Source organism: Octodon degus, unplaced genomic scaffold, assembly GCF_000260255.1.
Source record: "Octodon degus isolate 3935 unplaced genomic scaffold, OctDeg1.0 scaffold00024, whole genome shotgun sequence".
NCBI lineage: Eukaryota > Metazoa > Chordata > Mammalia > Rodentia > Octodontidae > Octodon > Octodon degus.
Window position 1 is genome coordinate 5,084,785 of NW_004524600.1, and position 7,876 is coordinate 5,092,660.

At 40.8% G+C, this 7,876-nt stretch overlaps 1 protein-coding gene across 1 annotated transcript in view; it reads left to right on the forward strand.

The window, feature by feature from the left end:
- Zdhhc14 (zinc finger DHHC-type containing 14) overlaps positions 1-7,876 on the forward strand; it is a 373,515-nt gene that overhangs the window by 352,041 nt on the left and 13,598 nt on the right. The window lies entirely within an intron of this gene.

A 7,876-nucleotide genomic window follows, 5' to 3' on the forward strand; every position in this document is an offset into this window, starting at 1 on the left:
AAAAAAAAAAAAAAAAGAACAATGGTCCTTCCTTCCAGTTTAAGATGGAATCTCAGTGTTGTTTTAATTTGTATTCTTGAACGACCAGTAATGAACACTGTCCTTTTATTGTCCATCTGTATTTCTTATGTGCAGTGTCTACTCATTTCACTTGCCCATTTTTCAAATCTTTTACTTGGGGGAGTCGGGAGCTTGTGGGTTAGCTCAGTTGTTTAAATCGCCTGCTTGGGCAGACTCAGTCAGGTGTGGGGGACCATGGTTTGATCCCCAGCTCCACAATCTCACCAGACCCGCCTTTAAGGCAGGCTGAGATAGAAAAAAAAAATCCTTCTTTGGGAAAGTCTATTTTTTTTTTAACATATTCTATATATTAGTTCTCTGTCTGAGGAATACCTGGCAAAACCTTTTTCCCATTCTTTCTCTTCACATAGTGGGTGGCTTCTTTTGCTGTAGAGAAGTTTTTAATTTGATATGATTTCATTTTTTGATTCTTGGTACTTGTAGTGGTTGGCTGATTGTGTCAACCTGAGAAGCTAAGAGCTTAACTAAATTGTCTCAGCAATTCCACACACTAGGGTGTGGAGGCCTCACCCTAGAGTGACTCATCACTTAAAAGGAGAATGAGGGGGCCGAGGAGATAGCTCAGTAGAAGAAGTGCTTGCCTGGCAAGAGCAAGGGCCTGAGTTCAATCCCCAGTTCCACCAAAAAAAGAAAAAAAAAAAAAAAAAAAAAAAAAGAATGAGGAACGACAGAGAGTCCTCTTCTTCAGAGGAGCTTGTCTTCTGCATCAGCTTGGACATTGTCTCCTGGCTGTAGCTCAGACTCTTGGCTTCTGCCTTGGATCCTTCAGCCTTCTGATGTAGACTCATCAGCCTTCCATCACAAATCTATCAGCATCCTGATACAGACTTGCATGGAACACTGTTGTGGGCTCCAGACCTTGAACTGAATCCTTCAGTCTCCAGTGTGCAGACCCTTCCTCATCCGACTCTGTGGCTGACCATTGTAAACTGATCTTGGAATTTCTTATACATTTATACATTTTATGTTATATCTGTACCTCTAGTAAAACCCTGACTGATACAGTACTGTTCCATGTATAACCAGAGTTCTAGTCAGGAAGTCCTTTCCTGTGCCTTCAAGAGTTTTACCAACTGTCTTAGTTACTCTTCTCTCATTGCTGAGACAAAGTGCCCAATACCCAAAGTTACATGGGGAAAGGTTTATTTAGCTCACAGTCTGTAGAGGCTTCAGTTCATAATTGCTGGCTCCAGAGCAGGGTGGCTTTGAAGAGAACATTCATGGCAGAAAGCAGCAAAACAACAGGTGAGAGACAAAATTCTTTCTGTCTCATACTGTGTGAGGGCCACTCATACCCTTAATCCTAGCCTGAACTATGCCCAAGCGATCAGTGGACTGATTTACTAATCACACACCTTTAGTGTCAGCATCACACTCTCTAGATTTAGCTACCTCTGAAAAACCCATGTGAGGCTTTCTCTTCAGGAGGTGGGGTGGGCAGGATGTCTTGACAAACCGTAACACCCTGAACTTATATAAGAGGAGAGCAGGGAGATGATGTAGATGAGTAGTTGCTTACAGTGTAGGAGAGGGAAAGAGATTTCTTCTCCCTATCTTTTGCTCTTGTTGCTCTTTCTGTCTTCCACCACCTTGAGCTGTTGCCCCTCACTGCACCACCTTGCCTTGGAGCCAGATGAAACCTCCACAGACTGTAAGCTAAATAAACCTTTCCTTCCTTACTTTGGGGCATCGAGTATTCTCTCTCCACAATGAGAAAAAAGTAACCAAGACACAATATATTAAGTTTTTCTGCTTTAGTAGTTAGTTATTTGACCCACTTTGCTTTTAGTTTAGTACATGGTAAGAGACACGGGTCTAGGTTCAATATTTTCTATATGGATAGCCAGCGTTTTTGTTGTTTGTTTTGTTTTGTTTTGTTTTGTTTTTTCCACATTCGAGTATGTCAGAGAACTACTTTAATGTATTAACAACTGTAGTGCTGGCTATTTTTCTTAGGCTCTTAATTTAGTACTTTAACAATGTGTGATCTTTACCCAATAATATTTCTTAATAATTTTATTGAGAAACAAATAGCAATGAGACTGTTTCAAAGCCAATTAGTAGGACAGTTTCAATAATTAATACATTGAATATTGTTATCTTATTAGTGGTTATTTATAGTACAAGACACTGACATGATATCCTGTCCAAACACTATTAGTACAAATCTTTCTTCTCATTGAATTAACGGAAAGTAGCTCTATGTCTATCCTAACTATTTTGTATATATAGACATAAAATCACCATTTATTTGTATCCCCTTTTTTTGTTTAGTTTTGTCAGAGAAGGGTATTCCATTGTCATTTAAATATTAGAGGTATGTGAATTCAGCAAAATATTCCAACATAGTCCAGTAGTCCATAACAGTAGTGGGTCATCCACCGGACTGGCAATGTCAGAAGTTGTTGACCTGAGCCCTTTACAGCCCAGCATACCAACATGGCTTTACCCCTTACACCTTGTTTTTCCAACATCATTTATTAAAGAGGCTATTTTTCCTCCAGTGTATGTTTTTGGCCTCTTTGTCAAAGATCAAATAATTGAATTGCTTGGGATTTTTTGTACATCCTCTGTTCTACTTCATTGATCCACATGTCTGTTTTTGTGCTGGTACCATGCTGTTTTATCACAGTAGCTTTTAATATAATATCTCCAAATCTGAAATTGTGATGCCTTCCACTTCCCTGTGTTACTCAGAAGTGTTTTGCTAGTCTGATTCTCTTTTAGTTCCATATGAATTTTACGATTGTTCTTCCAGTTCTGTGAGCAGTGCTTTGGGAATTTTGATTGGTATTGAATTTTATCTGTATATCAATTTGGAAGCATGTTTATTTTGACTATATTGTTTCTGCCTATCCAATTCCTGATATCCTTTTTAAGAGTACATAGTTTTCTTTATTGCAGAGATCTTTTACTACCTTAGTTAGGTTAATTCTTCAGTATGTAATTTTTCTTGATTCTATTGTGAATGATATTTTTTCCCTAATTTTTTTCTCATTCTTGGCATACAGGAACACTATTGATTTTTGTTTGTTGATTTTATATCCTTTACACTGTTGACTTTGGCTATTAATTCTAGGAGTGTTTTAATGGATTTGGTGGGGCCCTTTATAGAAGACCTCATCTGCAGATAATCATACTTTGACATCTTCTTTTCCTATACAGCATATTGGACCATCACACCCTTCTCAAGAGTGGGTTGCAATATTGTTAATGATCTTAAAGCAACACAGATATTGGCATCCAAAGAAAACCATTTAACTTGGTTATAATAATAAATTCAACTACAGTGTCAAAGACAAACTGAGTATTGACTAACCCTATAAGGAGCAACAGTGCACCCCACTTAACCATAGAAAATAGATCCATAATTATAGTATGAGCAATAAGACAAAACAAATATTGGCCTATCTTGAGTTGCAATAAATATCTACTACATAGAACAACTTTATCTGTCCTAACAATAGAACAATATTTAACAGCAACAGTGTAAAGCTAATTAGCTACCTAAAGATTTATAAAGCTTCATAGATGTAACAGTAAAGACAGAGGAGATGGGGAATCAGAAAACAGAAAAAGTAAAATCTGAAAAATTAATGAAGGGGATATGATGAGAAAGAGGAGAGAAAAATGAGATCAAGGATGCTGTTGGGGCATGAAAGGAAATTAATAGTGTTAGAAAATAATCACAGGAAAGAACAAACAGCAAAAAAGAAAAACAAGGAGCAAAACACAGGAAATAAAAAGAAAGAGAAAAATTTGAAGAGGTAAAAATAAGAAAAAACAAAATACTAAAAGATAAAGGAAAAAAAAAGCCCAAAAAGGGAAGAAAAGCCCTCCAACCTCCCCCACAAAAAACCTGATGAAAACATGAGAAACAGTTTTAAAATAGGAAAAGCTTTTTTAAAAAAGAAAAAAATGAGTCAGAAAAAAATTCCTGTGTTTTTGCATGAGTGGCTTTTTCCCAATATCTATCAATATCTATTGATATTGGGGATCCAATCAGTGATGATTTTTTTTCCACCTGGCCTTTAGGCATTTTTTGCGGTGCCCTCCCTGCACCAGAGACCCATTCATCCCTGTCTGTGGTAATCCTTCAGGCCAATGTATGTTCTTTTTCGCACTGCTACATGGGAAACATGATCAGCCCTCCACTTTCTGCTGCGTATGGGCTGTGGGCTGGGGTTCAAGGGCACCACTGGATTTATTGTCAGCACTCATGAGGTCTGGTTGCTCCTAAGAAGGGCAGGCTTTTGCCTGCCTAGACATGCACTTCTCAGGGGAGTCTACACCTGGCCCACTGCCTTACTAAGGTGGTCTCCTGTGATTGCCTCTCACTGTGGGAGGGTAACATTGGAGTCCCTAAAGTTGCTGGTCAGATCTGTACTTTCTTTGTGGGTCTACTGGCTTTCTGGGCTTATCTTCTCTCCCCAGGCATTGTCCTCATCCAAGATTATGTCAACTGGTTAGTGCAGCAAAGAACACTTCTGCTGCTCTCTATGCCAAAGGATGGAAAAAGGTAGAAACAGCTTGGAGTTGGTGGATTGTTGCAGCCTTGCACAGGAGGGGGATGTCCAGTGTGGCCCTTGTTGCTTGCTTGGGGAAGGGGCACCATGCAGGCCAACTTGCTCATAGAGAAAGATGTGTTCCTTAACTCGTAAAGATTTGAAAGACTCCACGGGAACCCTCTGAGATCCCAGGACTAATCAGCCAGGTCAGGAACCAGCTTCAATGAGACAATCAACATTGTTGAATTCCTATTACTTTGTTTAGTAAATCTTGTAACATTTCTGATGGTTTTTTTCCTATCACTATTTTGTGTTCTTTAAAATAAAAATAAAAAAAATAGCAGTGGTTAGCTGGTGCCCCTTTCTTACTGATCAAGGGAAAGAGAAAAGCTAACCAGATATGGGGTATAGTGAGCAAAACCCCGCAAAGATATATTCTCCCCAAATTTTCCTCTTATTAGAAAGTGAGCTTTGATTAGCTTAGCTTGGATAGAGGAACCAATCCTTCACGAGTAGCATGGATTCCCGATTGCTTGAGTTTATTGGAATCCTCTCTGAGACTGGATTTTGCTAAAGAAATGAGAAGTCAAGGATGTAAGTACGAGACTGAAAACCTCACTTTTCCACGTAGAAATTTCTCTAAGCTGAAGGGAGTTGCTTTTACTTGACCAGAGAGCAGTAGTTTATGTGGGCCAGACAGACCTTTTGTGTAGGAGTGGTCTGTGCCTAGAAGTCCAGGTCCAAGTTAGTTGTATCCATGGAAGGGAATTCAGTGTTAGGGTTGGAGGGCCAGATATCTGTTGGTGAGATAGTTAGGCACCAAAAAGATGGAATAAAAAGTTTGGGCAACAGACCTTTTTACCAAGATGGTACCAAAGGTGAAGAAGGAAGATCCTGCCAAAGCTGAAGCCAAAGCAAAAGCTTTGAAGGCCAAGAAGGCCATGCTGAAAGGATTCCACAGCCACAAAAAAAGGATATGAACATCATCCAGCTTCCACTGTTCCAAGACACTGTGACTCCAGAGGCAGCCCAATACCCTCGGAAGAGCACCCCTATTATAAACAAGCTTGATCACTATACCATCATTAAGTTTCCCCGGACCACAGAGTCAGCCATGAAAAAGATGGAGGACAACAACACACTTGTGTTCATCGTGGATGTCAAAGCCAATAAGCACCAAAACAAATTGTAAAGAAGCTATATGACATTGATGTTGCCAAGGTCAATACCCTAATCCAGCCTGATGGAGAGAAGAAGATATATGTTCAACTGGCTCCCGATTATGATGCATTGTATGTTGCCAACAAAATTGGGATCATCTAAACTGAGTCTAGCTGGCTAATTCTAAATATATACTTTTTTCCCCAGGGGGAAAAAAAAGTTTGGACAACAGAATAAACGCCCTGTTACAATGAATTGTTACCTTTTGCAGCATAGTATGTTGCTTCTCTATCCTGTGATTTTTCAACAGACCCATCACGAGACCTTAATAGAACTTCAGAAGCAAAATGTTCATACAAAATAAGGGAATTGTTACCAAAGAAAAGTCTCAATACAACTTTTAGCTGCCCTTGTTCTTAGTAAATGTGAAGTTTATTTATTTGGGAGAGTCATGAGTACACAATTAGTTTCCCACTATCTTTGCTGTAAATAAGATCTCTAATATCCCAGCACTCAGGAGGCTGCGGCAGGAGGATAGCTGTGAGTTCAAAGCCATCCTGAACTACATAGTGAGACCTTGTCTCAAAAAAAAAAAAAAAAAATGACACGTGGATTATGATAAGAGTTGCCTACGTTACTTCTCAGGGACATGAAAGTTGATTTTGCTAAAAACACGGACTCTTCACCTGGGCCAGCAGATATTTGATGGGTGATTGAAATGGAATAAGAAAAAAGCTTAGGATCTCTGTCTTCATATTGTGTATGCCCCTTTTGCTTCCTTAATGTCTAGGTCATATTCTACAGATCTCTGCTTGTAGACATCTTTATTGCCCACTAGAGTTTCTCTTAATTACTTTTCCCATTGCTGGAATAAATACCTGACACCCAAAGTTAAAGGAGGAAAGGTTTTTTTGGCTCAGTTTGTAGAGGTTTAAATCCACAGTTGGCTGGCTCTAAGGTAGGGTTGCACGGCAGAGAGGCTTGGCAGTGGAGAAGCAAATTGTAACAAGATAGGCAGAAATGGGGCTGGGGAGGTGACTCAGTGGAATAAGTGCTTCCCTGGCAAGCACAAGGGCCTGAGTTCAAACCCTGTTTCCACCAAAAAAAGATAGAAAGCAGGAGGCAGCAGTAGTGAAACTGCCTTCTTTCTGTCCCTTCATATTCTATCCAGGCTGCAAGACTTTTGGGTGGTGCCACTCACACCCAAGATGGGCCCTCTGTCTTCAGTAAATCATTCAGCCACACCCAGAACTATGCTAATTCTGATCGATGGACTAATTTGGCACCACACCCTTAATCTTTATATTACATACGCCGGAGCCAGCATGGAGAAGCCCCATTTATGAGCACATGAAGATTTAAGGTAGACATCAAGATACAGGCCATGACAAAGTTGATTATATGTTTCACTTTTTTGTCTCTCTTCTTTCTGCACCAGAAAGAGTACTATGGGCCATTCACAAAGTCTACCACAAGCAAAAGATGACTCAGTAGAATAAGCATTGCCTGGCAAGCATAAGGGCCTGAATTCAATCCCTGGTTCTGCAACAACAACAAAAACAAACAAACAAAAAGGGGAAACACCAGACCCAGTCCTAGCCCAGGCCCAGTGAGTGTGTGGGAAAGCTTCGCTCTACCCTGCGTGGGCAAGACCTACTACTGGTCCCAGCCCAGGAGCAGTATGGGTGAGACCCTTTTCCACCTCATTGGGACACCCCACCACCACTCCACAGCACATCCCCCACCCCACCCCCACAGAATAGGAATTTCTGCAACATTCTGGGAACCTCCAGACCCAGTTCTAGCAGGCCTGGTGAGTGTGTGAAAGAGATGCCTCTCCTGCCTACTCCACCTTGTCCCCTCCAGGCTCAGCTCAGGCCTGGCATACATGCCTGGGGTGTAACCCTGCAGCTGCAATCCCTGCAGGAAGTGTAGAGGATAGAACCACCCTGCTAGTCCAGGAGCAGAAAATCTTGCCACAGGGGCACAACAGGTTTACCCTCCAAGGGCAGCAGCAGGAAGAAGCTGAGCACAGCAGTCAGACCCAAGCCAGGCACAGCTAGATAAATCCAAACTTTGTAGAGCTGCACGTGAACTTCAGTACGTGTGAAGGTTATAACTACAAC